Genomic DNA, 25,229 nt, shown 5'->3' on the forward strand with positions numbered 1-25,229 from the left:
ACCATTTGTTGAAACATTGCCGCTATCTGTGTCTCGTGTGCAGAATTTGCGGCATTTGTGGGTAGTCTTTGACCTTCGACATTCGGTAAAGCCGGGCTTCCCCTTGTGCCTCGGCTTCAATGCTCAACTGGCGATCCTTCTTCCATTTCAGTTGAAGTTAGGGTTTCTCTGAACAAGTAACACAAGGAGATTTCCTTCGTTAGTTCATATTCATGATGTAATGCCTTGTATGTAACAATTATGGACATTGAGCGGTTGTACTTAACAAAGAAAAACACAAATTCACAATTTAAAACATAATTAAAAATTTGCTCGATACCACTAAAACATGTCACACCTTACCCCTCGTAAGGCATAACATGATCCGTAGAATACCTAATGAACTACCGAACTTCACCTTCCGATAACTCATTAAGTACCCTACAAGGGATTTTAAAACAATTTTCTTATCTTTGACAAGTGGTGAGCATTTCTAATAAGTATTTAAAACATTTAGTTGAAATTAAAACTAATTAATATTTTTGGCCATTTTAGTTTTCATAAATCTTATAAAAATTTTGTGAGTTTTCTACGTATTTTGAAAAACCGTTCTTGAATACATAAAAGCACTTCTAAAAGTTTTCTCAACCACTACTTGGTTTCACAATCAAACTCAATCAATTTCTCAAAATCATCAATCAATATCATTCATATTTCATTAAAAACAAAATAATTTATACACAACCTTATAAATTTATATCAAAAGAAACACAAACTAAACTTTATTACAAACTTCATACAAATTTGTGTACAAGCTGCTCAAGACCCATTTTTATATGTCCATACATTTATGTGCAATATATACATCAAAAGAAGTATTTACAGTTAGGGTATAAATTATACCCGAAAACTTTAGGCTGGTAGCTTCTCACACCTCAGCAGCTCAGTCTGCTGCTCCTCTAGTTTCTGTATCTGCGACAGCAATAAAAGCTATCGCTGAGTACTAGGACTCAGTGGTGCACAATATACTAAAATAATCTTTATGCAAAACTTAAAGCACATTCATTCAAAAATTTGGCTAAACATGAAAATTTAATACAATCATGCATTGTAAGATTTTACATGGAAACCAAGTTCATTTCAAAGTATCAAAACACATTTCATAAAACCCACAGCTAGATCATGCCATTCGAAACAAATAGAATCTCAATAGCCAGAGGCTAAAGAGAAATCACATGAATCTCAATAGCCAGAGGCTAAAGAGAAATCATATCACAAGGCTAGCTAGCTCAAATATATGGATATCCATTCACATCCTCTTCTACTGGCACACCTCAACACTTCTCCAGAGAAGGAATCAAAATTCGAAACTAATTACCCCTACTAGTCGTGCTAGTGAGGTGTTCAAATATATGGTCATGACACTGTGGTTTCAAAACTTATCTTAACAATTTGCTAAACATTGTCATTTCAAATATACACAATAACTTTCACAATTTAAATCAAACATCATAAGAATGCCATAATCCAATATTTCACATTATTCAAAACAATATGCAAAAGATGATTATAAAAGTATACGTTGTGCACAAACCTCAAACGAGTCGTCCTTTAGCCTCGACTCGGTTCCTCGAGTTCCTTCCCGATATTCTTTTCAACTGAAACACATAATTTTACAATGTTTCAGTACTAGAACTTAAAATAAATCCAAAATAAACTTAACTTCACATTTAGCTAGCTCTAACGTGTTAAATTCGACGTTCTCGAAATTTTGTGTTTCGGGTTACTATTCACTGCACTATTCAAGTCAAATTATTGACTTTTTAAGGCTTAATAGGTATGGAAACTTCAACTTCACCCACATACCACATTTTGGTCACCAAACTTGTTGGTTTTGGTCATTTGTTTAAAGCTTAGGTCAAATTGGCAAAATTGCCAATTTTCGGTTTTGGTTCTCCGAAGTTGCACTATTCCATTGGTCGATCTACTGTTGGAACTTGACAAAACTTCCTTCATAGAAAATGTTCCTTATTATCTTAAGTGTATTCTCATTTTTGGATCACCTCAATCGGAGTTTTGTAGCTCAAGTTATGGCCAAAATAAGTTTCTTGTTCACATGCCTTTATTCATCTGCAATTTAGGTGCTGGCAGATTTTTTGGTCCAACTTTGGTCAATTGTTTGATCAAGTTAAGTTCATAATTTGGTCTCACTTTCTTCATATGAAATGTTGTACTATGTCTTAGGTTTCCATCGGCTCAAGAATCGCCTAAATCCGAGTTTTCTAGAGAGAGTTATAGCTATCCAAACATTGCTGCTCAACTAAAAATCTGCAGAATTTCAGTACATAAATTTTAACTTTGCTCAATGATTTGAATGAGTTAATGGCCTAATTTGGGTTGGTGTTCTTCATGAAAGTTTTAGGTCTATATCATATCTAATTGCTGGTAAAATTTCAGGTCAATTTGACCTACCTAGCTCGAGTTATGACCAAATGAACAGTTACTATTCATTTGGTCAGTTTAGTGCAGTGGCAGCCTGCTATCAACTCACTTTGGTCAATTGTTTCACCAAGTTTTTGTCAGTTTTTGGCTATGGTTCCTCAATGAAAATTGTGCTCTTTTATGTCTATTTTCATCTCCAATTGGTGGCATATCAATTGGACTTGTAAAATTTGAGTTTTGGTCCTTCAAAGTGGGTTTGGTCATGCTGCCAAAGCATGACCATTAACCTACGAATTTGGTTTAATTTCCTACCATTCCCACAATCCATTTGATCATAATTGACCATTATTTCACTTCATAATAGGTCAAACATGCCATTTAAGCATTTCTCCAAATTTTGGTTCACTAACCCTAGCATTGAAACCCTAATCACACTAAATTGTTTCATTTAATCACATTTAAGCATACCAACATCACATCTACCTTCATATAAGCTTGCCTACACTTATAATCTAATCAAATTCATGCACTTACATATCAAACTCTAGCTGATCAAAATCCAGGTTTAGTCCTCCTACAATTAATTTCATTTTATTTTAAGTTAAGATCTAAGTTACATACAACAAGAACACAAATATTAAACATAATTTTCAATTTTAAATTCACTAACCTTAAACTTTGAATTTCAATCTTCCTCAAATCTTCAAATTCTTTTAATTTCTTGCTCCAAATCTTCTTCTTGAGGGTCAATTTAATGGTTTCTATAATTATTTTCAAGGATTAGGGGGTAAAATCTAAAGTTTAAGAAGCTTAAATCTAAGTTTTAATGGTGAAACAAAATAAAAAGAGAGAGAGAGGAGAGAGCTACGGGAAAGAGAGAAAAAAGAAAGAAGAAGAAGTAAAAAAATTGGCTTTTCAATTTTGTTTTTAGTCTTTAATTTGACTTAGTCAATTAGTTAATTAAATTAAAATTAATTATGAAGTCATAGTTACATCATCATGATGATGTCATCAACTTTTCAACTTTTTCATTTTCTCTTCTTTTTTTTTTTCTTTATTTTTCTATTAGTTCTTTAATTTAATTGTCGATTCCGAAATTTTCTTTTCTCCGATTTTATTTGACAGTTAGGTCAGGAGTCAGCTCTCGGGGTCAATTGACCAAATTGCCCCTCGCCGGTTCATCCCGGTTTGCAAATAATCCAATATTTCTTCCGGCTCCCTGACCTAATTATTTGACTGGCTTAACAGTTCTTTTTCATGATTTTCTCTTTTCCACTGTGTTCATAAGGGTCCTAAGGACCGCAGCGTCACTTTTTACGGTTCGAAATTTGAGTTTAAAACGACTTCGCAGTCGTTCCCGAGGAGGTCACTCATCGCTGTGACTCTCGGCTCGTTTAACCTCTTATGTTCTGTTTTTCTTATTTATAGTTAACTAATTAAACATTACTAATTATTTGTGTTTATGGCTTCTCAAATTGTCTTAAGTGTGGCCCTAATCCCATTAATTGTCCGGACCGACACCGGTCACTGGAACAGTGAAATATACCAGGCTATACAACGGCGGTGTTACAGATTTGGCTTCTATGTTGCCCACTTTTGAAAGTCACTAAATGTGACTCTCTTTTTATAAAGTAGGTATTTGCTAGTATTAGGTCGTATGCCATAGCAAAATTCAGGATGCTTTTTCCCTCCTCATTTCGACTGCCAAAACCAAAACCTCCATGAACATTCTCATAACCTTGCCTATCACTTCCTATATGTCCATTCAAATCTCCACCAATGAAAACATTCTCTTCATTCGGTATGCTTTGCATTAAATCATCCATATCTTCCCAAAACCTTTGTTTACTCTCACTGTCTAGTCCTATTTGTGGGGCATAAGCACTAACTATATTTATTGTTTCTCCTTCTAGTACTAGCTTTACTAGTATAATTCTATCTCCTACTCTTTTCACATTACTCTGCGTCTTTCAATGTTCTGTCTATGATTATACCCACTCAGTTCTTATTTCTCTCCTTTCAGGTAAACCACGGTTTGTACCACTGAATTACCCACTTCCTTACTTTTCTCTCCTACCCCTTTAGTCTCCTGAATGCAAGCAATATTCACCCTTCTCCTTTCCAAGGTATCCACAAGCTCCATTAATTTTCCTGTAAGTGATCCAACATTCCAAGTACCAACCCTGATCCTCCTCCTATCCTGCTCCTTCCTAATTGGTCTCCTTCTATGATATCTTCTATTGTTTTCTATATTTATCTTGTGTTCTGTTCCACTATTTGTTCTACTATCTGTCCTATGGACTAACTTCTTTACCCACACCCGTCCATGATGTGGGAACCCTTGCTCACTTAACACCACACCCGGGCGCCGGCATGGCGCGTCGCTTTCGGTGAACGCCCTACACCCTTGCATATTTATCACTACACCCGGGCTCCGATGTAGCGCGGCGGTAGTAGAGGGCCCAACGTTTATATCATTTGAATCCATATCATAGGGTGTGACGAAATTTTTACGCTGGTTGTCACCTACCGCAACCCTCCTCCTTTACCCGGGCTTGGGACCGGCTAAGCGCAAACTACTTAGGCGGAGTTGACCAATGAGATGAATAGTGATACCAAAACTTGGAATTCACAAATTGAAGAATTTAAAAGTTTCAAATGCCCTAGTATACCTAACAAGATTGGTTTGGATAGTTTGGCATGCCAATAGGGTTCGGTTAGCAGTACTGCACATGGCAATATGCCATTCTGTGATTTTATGGCTTTTAGCCATTCTGACCTTGTATTGAGCTTTGGCCTTGTGCCTGATGTTATCACGACTTGTTATTGCATTACTGCACGGGAGATGCATATGTGACCGATGGTGTGACGGCGAGGTACTTGATACCCGATGCGGTTACCGTTTATCGATCCATCATCTAGTGTAGGTTACTTGGGCAACCAAATGAATGAAAGTAGACAAAGTTAATGATATACAAATTCAAAACAAATGAAATATATACATTCTCTACATATTTATTTTCTTGCTATTTCTTTTATTTTATTATTGCACCACTAAGCATTATTGCTTAGCGCGTTGCTTTTGCCACGCGTAGGTTCTGGAGATACAGATCGTGAGCCAGTGGGCCAGGTCGGGTGAGTCCATCCTGCAGATTACACGCAGTGTCCGTGTCACCTTGTCACCTGCAGTGAATTGGTAGGACACTAGATGTCATTTTGTCATTTTGTAATTAAATTTTTATTTTCTCATATGTATTTGGGATTTATGTAATGTATTTTGAGGTTCATGTAAATAATAAAGATTTATGGTTATGTATGGAAGTAATTTGAGTATTTAATTATTGTTTATATATGAGAACTCTGAGAAATGGATGTTTGAGAAATGAAAAGGTTGTTGAGACCTGAAATTGAAAAATTGTTGAGACTCTATTGATGAATTGAAGTTGGGATTGTTTGGAAATTATTTGGAAGTGTTTTTAACAGGTTCCGAAGAACTGTTTTTTCCATTTTTAGCCGGTACTCTGCCGAATTTTCTATAAAATTTTCGGAACCTTAAATGAATAATACTTTTGATAAATGGCCTAAATAAATTATATTTCATAAATTATATTCAAAAGAATGACATAAATTAATTAAGGTATATTAGAGTATGCCGGTACACCGTGTGGCATTATTTACTCGGGTATACTGTACACGGGTAAGGGTTGTCACAGCTTTTCTCCTTCGCAGGTTGTTTTATCAATATTTGTGTAATTTTATTTACTCCTAGAATTTCCGCATGTGTTAGAAACCTTCATTTAAATTGGGCTTGTAATATAAGTTCTTATTGTGGACCTGTAAAATTATTATATGCATGTTTGATGGACTGGATGAGGGAGCTGAGCTCCCATTTATTTTTTTTATGCTGATATGAGTATGTGGAGGATGAGCTGAGCTCCCCAATTGATGATATATTTTGTTTACAGGTTGGGTGAGTCAAAAACTCCCCGTTGAAAGGTCCACTTTATGGCCGGACTCTGTCCGGTTGGTTTCTTGAAATTGGGCCCAAATGGGCCTTAGAATTGGGTTAATAAATAGTTAGGCTTACTACGGGCCTCGGGGGCTTTAGGCTGGCCCAGGTCCTAGTGCCGGTCCGGCCCATAGGTTGGGTCGTGACAACTAACATTAATTTTACAATTTTAATAAAATCTACTAAAAATTGAAATAAATTTTAAAAAAAGTGCTCATAATTTTTTTTATTAATTAGTCTTATTTTCAAATTAATTTTATTCTTTACATCAATAAAATATTATAATTTCTAAATATAATAAATTTCTTTATAAAAATACTATTCATAAAAATTATTTAACCCTTATTTAGATAACTAATCATTTAAAATAAAAATAAATTTTAATTTTATATTTAAAATTCATAATATCAAATTTAAATGTTTATTCACTTCACATATTTATCTATTTATTCAAATTTTATATTATTATTTAATGGATAAATTATTAAAAAATAAAAAAAAACCTTTATAAATTTCTTCAATTTTAACCATACCTTTTAATTTTATTAGTTTAATCTCAAACTTTGACATTAATTTCAATTTTAGTAATTAATTTAATTAGGTTACTTAATTGACAAAAGGAATTAAAATATTTACATATATTACTAATATTAGCCACTTTATTTTTATATCAATTTTAACAGTTATTCTCAAATTAATAAAAATATTATTTTAATTAATTTATCTATTATTTTGAAAATTATAATTATATTTATTTTAGTTTTATTATTTGTTCATATTTTTATTTTTAAATAGATGATTTTTTTTTTTTCTTTTTGCCTTAAATTTGAAATAAAATGATAGGAAAAATATGAATTTAAAAATATAAGTAGAAAGAAAGAAAAAAAATTAAAAATTTAGATAATAATATTAGATATATATTATTCATTTATTATTTATTATCAATATGAAGTTTGTTAAAATTAATACAAACACTAAAATTATTAAATATATTAATAAAACTAAAAGGAGTAGCTAAAATTAATAATAAATGAAAAATTTGAATTATTTTTGATAATTAATGAGTTAATTGTTTTTAATTAAATTTATTATTAAAATTGAAAACATTTGAAAAGGTTTATGATAAATTTTACTAAAATTAATAATTGATATGGATATATTTTTTTCCTTTTAATCTTTTTTAATTATGTAAATATATGAATATTTATAGTTATATTAAAGAATAAAATTAATATATGATATATAATTATAACAATGCATTTTTAAGTTGTATAATTTAACTTTTCATCGATATATTTATCATATATATTTTTTTGTTTTAAATACTTTAATTTTTTTTAATTTTTAATTTACATTACATATATATATATATTAATAAATAATAAAAATTCATTTAATCATTAATCTAATTTTTTACTTATAGTATTGTATTTTTTTTGTAATAATTAATTAATAAATATAAAAATATAAAAGGAAAAATTTATGAAATGATCAAATTATTTTATACTTTTTTAATTTATAATAAATAATAAATAACATATTAAAATCTTATTCTTTTTATAAATCCTATAACAAAAAATACTTATATAGATAAAAATCCTAATTCATAAACAATTTCATCAATAGTAAATGATGATATGTAATTTAAAGGCTAATATTAAAAAAAAAATTTCAAATTTTTATAACTATAGCTAATTTTTTTTAACAATTTTAACATGCTTTTAAAAGTTTTTTTTATTTATAGTCAAAATTGATTTAAATAAATTAATGTGATATAATTTTGATTATTAATTTCTCTTAAAGTCATAATTTTAAGTGTCAATTTATTTTAATTTTCACTGCTCACTAAAAAAATAAATATTTAAAATCAAGCTAAAATTCTCAAAAATTAAAAAATTAACTATAATAGCAAGGAAGGAGGAAACATTTGGATTTCCAAAAACACCCTTCATTGTTGTTATTATTTACAAAAGTATAAAAAAATGTTTTAATAAAAAATTATTAGTTCTAAAATTCTTTTTGCAATAAAATAAAATCAAGCAATAAAACACATATTTTTTATCTTGTAATATCTCTTTTAAATGGACTATAATAACTTTATTAAAAAAAAATTTAAACTATTTAGAAAATAACTTTTAGTAAATAATAAATTTTAATTTGTAAAATCAACTTATTTTTATTCTCATACCATATTTATGATATTTTATTTATAATATTTTAACCACTAAAATAATGCATATTAAAAATTCTATTTCATATTTTTTATTATAATATTTATTGACTAAAGTAATATAACTTATTAATTATATTTTTTTTATAACTTTTTAAATCAATTTTAATTAAAAGTAAACACAGTCATATTAATGAATAATTAAATTTAATTGGTTATTAAAAATAACATATAATGATAATATTATATTGTATAAAAAATAAAAAGAAAATTATATAAAAAAAATTTAAATCACAAATTTATATAATAAGTAAATCAACTTGCAATCCGCGTTAATGTAAAAACTAACAATATATAAATGTACGAAGGAGTGGATATATTAAGATTGACTAGAATACCCCTAACAATTTAATATTGTTACAATAAATGACTAAATTTAATTGGCTAATATAATTTTCTATTTGTCACGACCCAACCTATGGGCCGGACCGGCACTAGGACCTGGGCCAGCCTAAAGCCCCCGAGGCCCGTAGTAAGCCTAACTGTTCATTAACCCAACTCTAAGGCCCATTTGGGCCCAATTTCAAGAAACCAAGCGGATGAGATCCGCCATAAAATGGACTTTCCAACGGGAGTTTTCGACTCACCCGACTGTAAACATAATAAATACTCAATTGGGGAGCTCACTCACCCTCCACATACTCATATCCTCATAAAATAAATGGGAGCTCGGCTCCTCATCCAATCCATCAAACATACATATCATTATACGTTTACAGGTCCAACATGATAATAATATTACAGACCATAATCAAATAAATACTTCTAACACATGCGGAAATTCTAGGAGTAAATAAAATTACACAAATATTGATAAACAACCTGCGAAGGAGAAAAGCAGGTTAACCAAAAATAAAATCCTCCTGTAGCCTGAAAAAAATATTGAACAGGAGTGAGCGTTCGACTCAGAGAGTAAAATATCAATTTTAACCATAATCTCTATAACTATCTAAAACTAATGCACCCTGTAGAGTGAAATGCAACATCAACATCGTTTTCACATCATAACATCAAAAAGGTAAATTTGGAGCACTCACGCACCCTGTAACATCAATCATAATATATGGGAGCTGATCCCCTATACAGCTCTCTTAAATCCAACCTGGTGCCAGCGAAGAACTCAGCTCGGACTTCCACTTAATAACCAAATCGAGGGTCCCAGCGAAGAACTCAAGCCGTGACTACCCCTCGAAGGATCGGGTCCCAGCGAAGAACTCAAGCCGTGACTACCCGTCCTATCCATAGTCCACACCACATCACACGCACGCCAACGCACGCACACTGCTCCAAATTACCGCAACAACATTCATGGCACTTTAACAGTTATCAATGCAACATAAATCGTGCCTAGAGTTTAACTACATAATTATATGCATATAAGTGATGCATGGGCATGCTGACATATAATAATATCGAAATTACAATTAAAATTAATATTTTACTCACAGACTTGTGGTGGTCACCGAGGCGGTGGGCGAGGAAGAAGGCTGTCCGCTCACTGACAATTTTATTACTATCATTTAATACAAATGACTCAATACAAATCAAGAAAAGACCCAATACGTCCTAAGTCGTAGAAAATCCAGTGAGTCTCCACTATTCCTAGGACCTACCCAACCTGAAAAAGGGCTCAAAACACACTTCTATATCCACAATCCATATATCCACAACTCAATCACATCACACAGCCCCTCCTGGGCCCATCAAATCAATCATTCATCACAATATGTAAAATTTCAATTTAGTCCTTATAATTGATCATTTTTGCAAAAACTGCTCAAATAAGCTCTAAAAATTATAAAACTCGCTTGTGGTCCTTAGAAATAATACTAAGATATTTCAAACAGAATCGTAATTTTCTACGCTACCACGAATATTTTATGGATTTTTAATCCTATTTAAGCACTAGAAAATTACGAAAAAGCAAGGTTCGGGTTTACCTTTGCCGATTCCGACTTCGGGAACGTGCTCAGGATGCCTAACAATGGTGGAGTAGCCAAAATCTCGATCCAATTCGGAGACTTTTCCGGTAGCTGGTTTGTCTGGCCGGAAATTCGCATTCTATTAACCGCGAATTTTCGCGAATTGAGGATACCTACACGAAGCCCAATAATAATATATAAAAATCGTGGGTGTTACATTCTTCCCCCTTACATAAAATTCGTCCTCGAATTTTACACAAGGCAGAATAAAGTACATGATTACACATTGAACAGATAAGGGTACTTGCTACGCATGTCCCGTTCTGACTCCCAAGTGCACTCTTCCACTGACTGGCTCCTCTACAAAACCTTAACTATAGGGATCTGTTTTGATCTTAGCTGTCTCACTTGGTAGTCCACTATGGCTACAGGTTGCTCCTCAAATGTCAAGTTCTCTTTTAGCTCTATTACATCTGGTTGTAGTACATGAGAAGGATCTGGAATGTATTTCCTGAGCATGGAGATGTGAAACACGGGATGAACGTGAGAAAGGTTGGGTGGTAGCTCCAACCGGTAGGCAACTGCTCCAACTCTATCAGTAACCTCAAAAGGTCCAATATACGGAGGTGCCAACTTGCCCTTCTTTCCAAATCTCATGACTCCCTTCATCGGAGAAACCTTCAGGAATACATAGTCGCCTACTGCAAACTCCATATCCCTCCGTCTGGGGTCTGCATAACTCTTCTGCCTACTGAAAGCTGTTTTCAATCGTTCCCTGATTAAAGGAACTATCTCTGAAGTGTACTGCACTAGGTCTACATCATGCACCTTCGCTTCTCCCATTTCTGTCCAACACAGAGGAGACCTACACTTTCTTCCATATAGTGCCTCATAGGGTACCATCCCTATGCTGGAATGGTAACTGTTGTTGTAGGCAAACTCCACCAAAGCTAGCTGCTCATCCCATTGACCTCCAAAATCCAAGACACTCATACGAAGCATGTCTTCCAGTGTCTGGATTGTCCTTTCTGTCCGTGCATGCGAGGTGGAAGGCCGTACTGAAGTTCAACTGTGTGCCAAGTGCCTCCTGCAACTTTCTCCAAAATCGAGAAGTGAACTAGGGCCCTCTATCAGATATTATGGAAGCCGGAACTCCATGCAATCTGACTATTTCTCGAATGTAGAGCCGGGCGTACTGTGCCACAGAATATGTAGTCTTCACAGGCAAGAAGTGAGCTGATTTGGTTAGCGATCTACAATTACCCATATCGAATCATATCCTCACGTGGTACGAGGCAACCTACCACAAAATCCATAGAAATCATTTCCCACTTCCATTCGGGATAGGAGCTCTTGCAACTTCACGACGGTCTCGGTGTTCAAACTTCACCTTCGACAAGTCAAGCACTTGGACACAAAGTCTGCTATGTCTCTCTTCATGCCATTCCACCAATAGCTATCTTTCACATCATGGTACATCTTGGTGGAACACAGGTGGACATTATGCAGTGTATAGTGTGCCTCTCGCATAATTTCATCTCTGAGATTGTCCACATCGGGCACACATATCCTAGAACCTTGCACTAGGGCACCATCAGTGGCAAATCCAAACTCACCACCTTCACCTTGCTGTACTCTTTCTATGATCTTCATTAATTGTTGGTCTCGTGTTTGGGAAACTCTAACTCTGTCCGCAAGTCCGCCTCACCGAAAAATGAGCCAACAATACCCCTCATCTGAAAGATCTAGGATTAAACCTTGATCCATCAACTCATGTACTTCTGAATCAACGGTCTCTTCTCTGCTGAAATGTGCGCCAAAGCGCGGAAGATGTTACGCTTAAAGCATCCGCTACTACATTGGCCTTCCTGGGTGGTACCTGGATGGTGCAATCATAGTCTTCCGTAAGCTCCATCCATCTCCTCTGTCTCAAGTTTAAATCCCTCTGTTGGAAGATGTACTTCAAACTCTTATGGTCGGTGTATATCTCGCACACTTCACCATACAGTAGTGTATCCATTTTTAGTGCAAAGACTACAACCGCCATTTCCAAATCATGGGTGGGATAGTTCGCTCATGCCTCTTGGTGCCTTGAAGCATAAGCCACTACTTTTCCATTCCGCATCAAAACACACCCTAGGCCAACTCGAGGCGTCCACAAGACACGTGTATCCTTCACCGCTCATAGGTAGTGTTAACACAGGGCGGTGGTTAGACACTCATTATCATCGTCATTATAACCGACTCTATCGAGCTCTCTTCCATCCTTTGCATCTTATCCACTTCCCTTTTCCTATTTTTGGTATTGTTGGTATCTTTTCAACTCTTTGTACTTATTCCTTAATTTTAGTCCTATCTCATCCTTACACCTTTTCCTTCAAAGACGTCTATCCCATCATCAACTTTAACTTTCTTTTTATTTCTTAGTCTTATCTTAATTACTAGTTCCATTACTTCGAAAATTCTAACCTTACGGCTTACTCCTGCCAGCACATTCTTCACCTTTTGTAACACTTATAATTAACCATAGAAAATTCGTTTTTGTAACCCCTTTCCCAACTTAATTATCAGAACATTATCATTCCCTACCAGCCTTAGTAGGAAATTGCTCATCCTGGATGGAAAGGAGCTCCAGAAACTATAAGTTCCATCTGAACTAACACGGCTGTGGGAAATGTATGTCATGCCTTAATTCTAAATAAGATACTTCACGTGTTTATTCTCTTTAATATAATCACATATACTGCCCACAACTTTCCAAACTTCAACCTCAAATTACCCATTAGCAATAATTTCATCTATTGAAACTCATCCACAATTAGTATTTCCTCTAGCTCATAGTTTAAAACAGTTGCAAGCCTTAGTAGCTAACTCAATTTAACTCTTGTCATTACTCTGTTTGTCCTTTCATACTTAATACTAGGTATGCACTTACTGTCATTCTCATATCAGGAAATTATGTATGAATTTGTGCCTACCAAACTCTCAATAACTAGGTCTCCTTGACTCAGGTTTCTCCTTATATAACCTTCTAGAACCAAAAGCACAAGCTAAACTTGAAAAGAAAGAAAATATCCTCTTATATTCAACTACACCCGATTGTCATATTATAACGTTTCACCTAAGTTTCTTGGTCTTTCTCTCCAAATTTCATCATCTCCTAGCACAATTATGCTCTACCTATAAGGTATCATCTGCATGAACCCTTTACCGTACCATTTTCCTTCTTGACATAATATTTTATAATTTATTAACTTTACTTATACTCGACCTATGATTCATATCTATCATCGTTTTTATTGTGCCCTTAACTTTTGTTGATTCCTGAAAGATTTCTCTCACTAATAAATTCTTCCAACACTAATTCCACCCTTATCTAGGGTCATTAATTTGATCCTTGAACTTTCTAGTGATTTATAACCATCCAGACTTGTCACTTTTCGTTCTACCCCTACTATTGTCACATCGTTATTACTTCACTACAAAGTGATTACGTTGATCACACTAAAAATGTTTGCTGACATTCATAACGAACCTCTAACTACCTTCTCACTATCTCAAAAGTCTAACCTAAAACCTATGTGTCATTATCTATCATTCTTTTCCTCTCATCATACCTATTTGATCCCTTAGTGACTTTTATTCAACTTCATCGCTTACTAACGTCTCTTTCTCTACCTATTTAGGTAGTCCGCAATACCATCGCACACCTTCTAACATTTACTCATTATTATTGTATTCCATACCTCCATCACTTTTCTCACTAATGTTGTCCCATTTTGGGTTTTCCATCCTTGTCATTCTCCTTGCCAAGAATAACACTTAGCCTATCCTATCTCTTAACTTTGTTCCTTTTATTATGCGCTCTTTAGGTTGTTCTTTCATTTATTTCCTTTGTCTTACCCAAAATAGAACTTGACTATTCTATCCCTGGTTCCATTCTTCTTCCTAACATAATAGCTGTACTTGCTAACTATATCTTTCAAAGTCTCTATCGCGTTATCATATGTCTGTGCTACTCAGATTTGGTCCTTTGACCACTCTAGCTAGTACTTCCACTAGCATTTAGATTATATTGCATCTGCAATCAATTGCCCAAACTTTCATTCTGCACTTTCTTTATCCATTGGCCTTCTGTGATTTATCTTCTCTAATTTATTACTCTTAACACTATTATAATTAGATTATACTATTGTTTTGAATAATTTGAAATTAGAAAGGAACTCAGCAAATTACAGTCATACTTTTATTGTATGATCTCTATTCTTATCCTTTAGCTTACATAATACCCTTACTACCTCGAGAACTGATTCTGCAGTAATTTTATTTATTATTATTTTTATTATTATTATTATTATTATTATTATTATTATTATTATTATTATTATTATTATTATTATTTTCCATGTTTACTCAATTCCAAAACTTAAGATTTCGGGCACCCAAACCCGTCATCCAATTCAAAGGATTTACATCCATCGTGATCTGATTATATATGATTCCTATAATGGAACTTGTATCCTCTCCAGGATACCCGAGCCAACTACTCTCTACCACACTCTACAGTCCCATCTGGGACACTATTCCATAAGTCATCATTATCAGTAATAACCTTCGATCCATTCTGAAAAGATAGGACTATATCCTAACTTGCTGCAACAAAGGTACTACATCTACCACCTTGCCAGAACTATGTCAAGTTAATGACTCTTTTATCATATCATAGCTCTATAAATCATCAATTCATAGTTTCGACCTTCTCTAGGTAGTAGAGTTGTACTTTATTCTATACTGATACACACAAGGTATACTATTCTCACTCTATAAGTGTCACCTTTACTTTGCAACTAGTCCGAAACCTCTGGTATGATGGCAACTCTTGATGTAACTCTAGCTCATGCTGGGGTAACTGAGTCACTGACTCTAGTTATCACCCAACTGTGACCTTTCAATATTCTAACTCTAGACTCTTAGCCAGGAGTTCCCAACTCCTCTGCAAATATAGAACTCGTTCGGCATAACTGTACCAAAGCGAAGCCATCTCAAACACCCTCATTATGGAGCACCACGGGATGCACGCACTCTACACAATAATCTCATGTCGATCAGTAATCTGCGACTTACAGAGCGGACATTAAGAACATTGTATAGTTACCACGATACGTCCCCATGACTAGGTCTCCTAATTTCTTATCTCTCCCGAATCTTCTATTATCACAAACTTATTACATTTGGGTCATCTACCGATGGCCAGAGTGGTATCCTCATCCTTATCTAGGCAAATGTACTTTTAAGACTCACTTTTATGTACTCGTGCCTTACACACGAAATGGGCACACCATTTAAACCCATCTTGACAAAAATATAACATTTCTTGGAGTACGATCCTCATGATAGACCTCACATGTCTACTAACTCTATTTCACATTTCATGTACTCCACGAAAATCAAGACACTAAGCGAGGTAATCTTATATTTCCGAGGTATATCGTAGAATCTAGAAACAAAGAATTACAGTAAAAGACGAAACAGAATCCTCTACTCCGCAAGTGACACCTAGTAGACTCATCCCAACACTTAGATAATTTTTCCTATGAATCTGGAGCCTAAGCTCGATACCACATTTGTCACGACCCAACCTATGGGCCGGACCGGCACTAGGACCTGGGCCAGCCTAAAGCCCCCGAGGCCCGTAGTAAGCCTAACTGTTCATTAACCCAACTCTAAGGCCCATTTGGGCCCAATTTCAAGAAACCAAACGGACAGAATCCGGCCATAAAATGGACTTTCCAACGGGGAGTTTTCGACTCACCCGACCTGTAAACATAATAAATACTCAATTGGGGAGCTCAGCTCACCCTCCACATACTCATATCCTCATAAAAATAAATGGGAGCTCAGCTCCCTCATCCAATCCATCAAACATACATATCATTATACGTTTACAGGTCCAACATGATAATAATATTACAGACCATAATCAAATAAATACTTCTAACACATGCGGAAATTCTAGGAGTAAATAAAATTACACAAATATTGATAAACAACCTGCGAAGGAGAAAAGCAGGTTAACCAAAAATAAAATCCTCCTGTAGCCTGAAAAAAATATTGAACAGGAGTGAGCGTTCGACTCAGAGAGTAAAATATCAATTTTAACCATAATCTCTATAACTATCTAAAACTAATGCACCCTGTAGAGTGAAATGCAACATCAACATCATTTTCACATCATAACATCAAAAAGGTAAATTTGGAGCACTCACGCACCCTGTAACATCAATCATAATATATGGGAGCTGATCCCCTATACAGCTCTCTTAAATCCAACCTGGTGCCAGCGAAGAACTCAGCTCGGACTTCCACTTAATAACCAAATCGAGGGTCCCAGCGAAGAACTCAAGCCGTGACTACCCCTCGAAGGATCGGGTCCCAGCGAAGAACTCAAGCCGTGACTACCCGTCCTATCCATAGTCCACACCACATCACACGCACGCCAACGCACGCACACTGCTCCAAATTACCGCAACAACATTCATGGCACTTTAACAGTTATCAATGCAACATAAATCGTGCCTAGAGTTTAACTACATAATTATATGCATATAAGTGATGCATGGGCATGCTGACATATAATAATATCGAAATTACAATTAAAATTAATATTTTACTCACAGACTTGACGGTGGTCACTGAGGCGGCTGGGCGGAGGAAGAAGGCTGTCCCGGCTCACCTGACAATTTTATTACAATCATTTAATACAAATGACTCAATACAAATCAAGAAAAGACCCAATACGTCCTAAGTCGTGCCGAAAATCCGGCAGAGTCTCCCCTATACCTAGGACCTACCCAACCTGAAAAAGGGCTCAAAACACACTTCAATATCCACAATCCATATATCCACAACTCAATCACATCACACAGCCCCTCTTGGGCCCATCAAATCAATCATTCATCACAATATGTAAAATTTCAATTTAGTCCTTATAATTGATTATTTTTGCAAAAACTGCTCAAATAAGCTCTAAAAATTATAAAACTACGCCTCATGGTCCTTAGAAATATTACTAAGCTATTGCAAAAAGAATCGTAATTTTCTAAGCTACCACGAATATTTTATGGATTTTTAATCCTATTTAAGCACTAGAAAATTACGAAAAAGCAAGGTTCGGGTTTACCTTTGCCGATTCCGACTTCGGGAACGTGCTCGGGATGCCTAACAATGGTGGGGTAGCCAAAATCTCGATCCAATTCGGAGACTTTTCCGTAGGTAGTGCATGCGGAAATTCACAGATCCGGACAACTGTCGAATTTCCGCGAATTGAGGATACCTACACGAAGCCCAATAATAATATATAAAAATCAGGGGTGTTACACTATTAATATTTTTCAACAATTTTAACTCTAATACAATTATAATTCTAAATTATAATATATATATATATATATATATATATATATATATATATATATATATTTAAAAAATCATGATAGTTCAAATTTTATTTATAACAATTGTATAAAAAAATTCTATTATTTTTAATTTAAGCAACATAAAATTTTTTATGACTTTTAATTATAAATTTTTAGATTATATTTACTGATGTTATATTTATTATATTAAAAAATATACTTTTTCTTTATTAAGTTAACACTTATAAAAAAAAAAAATATGTTTTTGCTCTTACATAGTTGTAAGTAATACAGTGAGAGGGAACCCTTAAAAGGACTCGCTTGTGGCCAATTTTCCGTGATTTTGAGCCGCTTCAGGATGCTTAAAGTATTGGCAGATGTGTATCCGACCAAATAGCATATTTCGCGTAGCAGTCTTTTGGTCATCAGGTCCTAAATTAACCCTTGATATCTATATTTTTTTTGGAACTGTGAACCTCATAAAAAATAGAAATAAAACTACGTACTGAACGTTAAATAGAAAGTATTGCATACTTGAATTATGAAGCTGTAGCATCTGTCAAGTAACACGTGGCTTCCACCTTTACAATCTGCAAGTCAACAGAAGCAACAGAATCTGACAGCCCTTGCCATAACCATCCACCATCAATGCCGCACTTTAATGCACTTCATCTGTTATCACCTATCACGCACTTGCATCAAGCCATCAGTGTGCGACATTGGCCTTGGCTACCCATTGATATAAATATTCAAATTTCTATAATTAATACTATATAAGAGATAACTATTTTAAAAGGATTATGATTGGTTGAGGATCAACTTGATTCACATTTAATACAAATTAATAGATTTTCAATGATATAAATCGATTATTTACTTTTTATATTTTTTAGAGGTAAAATTTCTTTTTATTTTATGCTCTTCCCTCTTTCTATAATTTTTCTCTAATTATATTTATTGATTTTTTTAATAAATAAATAATAATAAATTATATTTTCATTTATAAAAAAAAAAATTCAATTTTCTTCTTTATATTCATTTTTTCTATGAAGAATATATATATATATATATATATATATATATATATATATATATATATATATATAATCTTCATATTTGTAATGTCATGTTAATCATATATATCAAAGTTAAATGTAGTAATTATCATTTAAATGATTTAATTGAATATATATTTTAGTCAGTTGAATCAATTAAGTATATAATAAGTCACATTGATAATATCTTTTAGCCAATTTAATTTTAATTGAATTAATTTAATCAATTGATAATATATAATATCGCATTAATAATATATATAAAGAAACATTTGTTTTCAGCTACAAAGTTTATTTTATATACAGTTGAAGGTTTCCTTTTTTAGTAATGGGAAATTTGGGTATCACTTTATATGGTTCTAATGAACCATATGAGTCATTTATAATAATTATCATTTAATTGATTTAATTGGATATGTATTTAAATCAATTGAATTAAATTGAGTATGAGACATACCACTTGATCATATATTTAAGTCAACTAAATCAATTGATTATGTATAATATTATCACATTAATCTGTATATTTGAGTTAATTATGAAAATTATATTTAATTGATTCAATTAAATATGCATTATGAGTCAATTGAATTAATTGATTATATATAATATCACATTAATCATATATCAATTATACAATTATCATTTAATTGACTGAATTGAATATAAATTTAAGTCAATTAAATTATTTTAAGTATTTAATACGTCACATTTATCATAAATATTTGAATCAATTATAATAATTATCATTTAATTGATTTAATTGAATCAATTTGAATATATGATATATCACATTGATTATAAATTTTAGTCATTTGAGTTTTTAATTAAGTAAATTGAGTAAAAATAAGTTATTTATTTATATAAAATAAATTCTTTTTTTTTGTTAATTTAGTCCATTGAATTTATTTGAAATTATAATATTTATTATTTATTTATTATCATATATACATTAATTAAGTGAATTTAATAAATTTAAATTTATACTATAACTTATTTAAATAAAATAAAGTAATATATTGTATTGTTTTTTAATATTAATCAACACATTTAAATAAAAATATATTATTTATACTTTCACACACACACACACACATATATATATATATATATATAAATATATATATATATATATATATATATATATATATATATATATATATATATATATATATATATATTTGAAAAGAAAAAGTATATATAATTCGTTAACGCTAATAAAAAATTATGATTAAAAATTAATTATAATACAATGATTTACATAGAAAATAATTAAATGACAAAGTTTAGAATTAAAAAAAAAAAAAACGAAAGAGATTCTTATATTGTGACTTGTTGGAATTTCTATTCTCTAAGTTTTTTTTTTAATTTACATGAATAATTTTTTTCTAAATTTAATTTACATGAATAAATAGTTTTTTTATGAGAATAAAAAAAATAAAATAGTTAAATATATTAAAATTTGTGATATATTTGTATTAAGATTTGTAATTTATATTAAAACTTAAAATTACAATAAATACAACAAGTGTAATTTAAAATTTAAATTTCAAACCTTTAGATTCTCACGTGAAAACAGTATAAAGGTATTTTGATAAAATAATTTAATTTTTATGTATAAAATAACTTTATCATCTCGGCTTATCCACGTTTATTGTGGATCAACTTCATCCACCAAACATTTTCCATTTCAAAATATCTATTTGGGTATATAAACTTTTGAAGCTTATACATAAAACATTGCACAAGACAACAAATAATAATTAGATAACAGCCAACCCTCAGAACCACTTGTTCTTCGGGCCTCCTAGTCCTACTCTGCAACTGCCAGTCATAACGGCAAGGGAAAACCACACAAAAAAGCCACCAAGAGACTTCTCACTATGCGTAGCAAAATCTACACTTATGCTACTAAACTTCACTCACCTTCTTCCCTACTGCTTCAACTACTAGTTTAACCATCTACCGCCATTGATCAAATCCACAATTTGATCACAATGGATCTATTTGGGTCACCACAATGGGGCTCCTAACCACATGCTTCCCGTCCGACCATGAAATTGAACCGAACACAGCACCCGAATCGTCCATTATCAGATTCCGGGTATCTGCGGTTATTGTCACAATAAAGCTCTGCTTCTTCATTCGCTGATTGAACACCAATCTCGCTGGTTTCACCGCCACCGTTGTCCCTTTGGGAGCTTCAATTATTGGCCGATAAACAGCGTTTAGTGGACCCACATTGGTCACGGTTCTGATAAACGCCTTGCTTTTTGCTCCTACTGATGAGCTTGGGAACAATGCTGCAATAGAAGGATAGTTGAGGTTCTCAGGCGAAGGCCTCTTCACCGGACAAGTCACTGGTGATCGCGTGATCACCTGAATTGCTTTTGGGCTGTATCCATTTCCACAAAGGAAGTTCACGTAATCATTGTTAGTAATATCGTACACAAGTCCTGGATCCATTGCACGATCAAGATTAAGATGCCCTGCACCAAAATCGTAGGGTGTAGATGCTTTTCCAGTGGCCTCATCGATCATGGGTTGGTTCAGATTATCCAATGTGTTGGCAGTGGTCATCATTGCAGACCTAATTGCTGCAGGACTCCAATCTGGGTGTGCAGATTTAAGCAAGGCCGCTGCACCGCTTACGTGTGGGCATGCCATTGAAGTTCCAGACAGGATGTTGAATTCAGTTTTTCTTGTATCTGAATCCAGTCCAGTTGGACCAATTGCATCAGTCCAAGCAGCAAGAATGTTAACTCCCGGAGCAATCAAGTCCGGCTTAAGAATCTCTGGGTTCAAACCATTTGGCCCTCTACCGGAAAACGATGCCACAACGGGAGCCGGTTTGATTCCAATGACGGTGCCTTTGAAATCAATAGTTGCAGTAGGATTAGGCGTGGAAGAAATATATGCCTTAACGGCATCAGCCTCGTCAGACCCAACAGCACAAGCAGGAATCAGGTGAGCATCTCCAACAAGCCCTTCACCGTTGGAAATTCCATTTGCAAGAACCATACCCACTCCTCCAGCTTTCTTGACAACTAACCCCTTAGCCACTCTCGGACTACTTCCTGATCGCAAATAACAATTTTACCTCTAACCATATTTGAATCCAGGGAATTCTCCATGCATAATGAAGTCGAGAGCCCCCCTGATTTCCCTGGATAAACCAGAGGAAACATTGTTCCATTCAGTGGCTCTCCAGAGTAGAGAGACACACCAGATAACCTACGCCCATTGCCCAGAATCACATCAGCTGGAAAATTCCTATCAATTGTCCCTGCACCAACTGTGACAAGCCAAGGCGCGAGGTTTGTCACAGACATCAAATTAGGCCCATCATTACCAGCAGAAGATGACACGAAAACCCCTCTAGAAACGGCACCGTAAGAACCAATGGCTATAGGATCAAGATAATACGGGGCGGAAATTCCATCACCACCGCCAATGGAGATGGATATAACATCCACTCCATCATTAACAGCAGCATCGAAAGCAGCTAATATATCAGAATCGAAACAGCCCGAATTTTTCCAACAAACCTTGTAAGCAGCCAGTCGCGCTTTTGGGGCCACACCTTTCGCAATCCCAGTCGCGTACCCCTCCAAGCTCGCACCGAACGAATGCCTTCCCGCCGCCGTCGACGCCGTGTGTGTCCCATGTCCGTCCGCATCTCTCGGAGATTTGAACTCAATAGTTTCGTTTATTCCACTTATCGGACCCGCTGATCTCGCTGCTGCTTCATGACCTTTGAGGAAAAAACGAGCCCCGATTAACTTCTTATTACAATTTTTGGGGGTGAATTTCACTCCAGCCTGACAAATGCCTTTCCACCTGGCCGGCACCGGCCCGAGATTGACATCCGAGAAGCTACGGCGCTCTGGCCAGATTCCGGTATCGAACACTCCAATAATGACGTCGGATCCATAATTAGATTCGGACCAGAGCCCTTGCTGATTTCGGAGGCCGAGAAATTGAGGCGACCTTGTAGTGTGAAGCTGGCGGCGACGGTCCTCGAAAACAGAGAGAACCGAAGGGTGTTGGCCTAAGTATGTGGCATGATCTGGAGTTACAGCAGCAGAAAAACCATGAAAAACGGTGTCGTATACATGCAGGATTTGGAGCGGATCAGCGAACTCAGAAGTGTACCAGTGGTAGTGTGTGAGGAAAATGGAGGGCTTGGATTCAGCGTCGACGCGGAAGATGAAGGTTTTGACCGTCTGATCGGAGGAAAGTGCTAGAAGGGGAAAATTGGTGAAGAAAGAAAAGAAAAAGTAGAGCAGAATAAAGGAAGTGGGGAGAAATGTAGCCATGAGAGAGCTGAGAGCAGCAGAGTGGAGTGAATGCAGTAAGCTGTATGGGTGAACGACAGATATACTGGAGATTTCTCTAGTTAATTGTCGTTTTATTCTTTTTCTGGTTTGCTTTAGTACTATAATATTAGTGATTTTAATTAAAAAAAGTTATTCTCGAGTGGAGTGGGCCTGGGACGCTGATGATGCTGAGTCAGCCCTATGCCTGCGGGATCTGGGTAATATCAGTCAGTCAATTGTCCATGCTAAGAGATTCAATATGACGTCGTTTTACTTATTTTTATTTTACAAATACTATTTATTTTAGGCCACAAAAAATATTAATTATATTTAGGGCATTTATTCCGTGCACACACCATAATATTAATCAATGAGATTTAGAGAGTACTTAATTTGGTAATTTTTAATTTGACTTAAAATATATTTTTAATTTATAAATTAATTTAAAAAATAAATAATTAATTAGTTAATTAAATTATTTAAAATTAAATTTTAAATAATTTTAATATTTAATTAAAAAATACTTAAAAATAATTTAATTTATCAAAATAACTAAAAATAATATATCATTTAGCATTGTTAAAATAAGGGTGTTGCAGAAATTTTAAAAAAATTATAAGAATAAATATAATATTTTTATTTAGTTAAAATATAATTTTAAAATAGATAAATAAATTATAAATAAAAATATATTATTTATAATTTTTAATTTATTTTAAATAATTTTTTAATTTTTAAAATAAATTAAATATTAATTTATTTATAATTTTTTTAACTTATAAGTAAATTTAATTAATTTATAAGTTAAATTAAATATTCTCTTAGTCCAATAATATTATAATCATCTTGACTTTAAAGAGTTAAATTTAAATTCTCAATTGAAATCATTAAAAAAATAAATTGTGCATTTTAAGATATTAATTTTTAAAATGTCATACAATAATTTGAATAAATTTAAGATATTAAAAAATAATATATAACTCATTTAAATTAGCCATGATTAATGAAAGAGGCCTCATTTTCAAATGGAGCAAACTCCAAGCTAGTAAGTGAAATTTCATGCCAGGTGGATTGCAACGGTCGAAACCGAAAATATAATAGTAGGAGGAGTAAGATTTACGAGTCGACGTCAGAATCCTTGAGAAGGACAATATTGATAAGGGAAAATAGAAAGAAAACAAGGGAAAAAAAAAAAAAGGATTTAAAGTGAATGAGGTGGTGCTCGTTTTCTTATGCTTTTAGGAAATGTTAAGTGACAAAATCATGATGTTGAATGATTGCCGTTGGATTAGTGGGGGTGTCTTCTTTTTGTGATTTGGACTTTTTTTTTTTTTGTACAAAATGTTTAAATCCATTCAAATCCTATAGAATATAATCCAAATAATGGTGATTGGTGAGTGCCTATAAAAAGTGTAAACCCTAAACAGGCTTTATTTTTTTTCTTTAATTTCTTCTTTTATAAAACCCAATCCCCTCTTTTAGATATTTTCCTTTGGGCTAAACACAATCATTATATTTTTAAATTAGAAAATAAAAATACCAAATATAAATTTATTGATAGATCAAAATTTTAGTGATAGATTCATTAGTTCATCATTGATATTTTAGCAATGATAGTTTGAGTGATAAATTAAAATTTACCCTTAAAAATTAATTTTTTAAATTAATTATTGATTAACAATAAATTATGGTCGTCATTCAAAATTTTATTATTAATGGACACTGCAATGATGAATCAATAATAAATCTGTTGCTAACTTGTATTTTTGTGATGGATTAATCATAGATTTAGCGATAGAACCGTTAATCTATCACTATTATTTAGTGATTTAAATAATAAATTTATTAAAATTTGTTA

The 25,229-nt window shown here is 33.5% G+C and overlaps 1 long non-coding RNA gene and 1 pseudogene across 1 annotated transcript; both read right to left on the reverse strand.

The window, feature by feature from the left end:
* Positions 1 to 16,363: 16,363 nt before the first annotated feature.
* Positions 16,364 to 17,373, reverse strand: LOC131176328 (uncharacterized). Its single transcript, XR_009146437.1, has 2 exons — positions 17,258 to 17,373; positions 16,364 to 16,681 (listed from the first exon to the last, which is right to left on the reverse strand). It is a non-coding gene; the product is annotated as an uncharacterized LOC131176328 (long non-coding RNA).
* Positions 17,374 to 20,733: 3,360 nt separating this feature from the next.
* On the reverse strand, positions 20,734 to 23,424 carry LOC131176295 (subtilisin-like protease SBT1.6; annotated as a pseudogene).
* Between the last annotated feature and the right edge of the window lie 1,805 nt (positions 23,425 to 25,229).

Source organism: Hevea brasiliensis, unplaced genomic scaffold (genome assembly GCF_030052815.1).
Source record: "Hevea brasiliensis isolate MT/VB/25A 57/8 unplaced genomic scaffold, ASM3005281v1 Scaf1, whole genome shotgun sequence".
Lineage (NCBI taxonomy): Eukaryota > Viridiplantae > Streptophyta > Magnoliopsida > Malpighiales > Euphorbiaceae > Hevea > Hevea brasiliensis.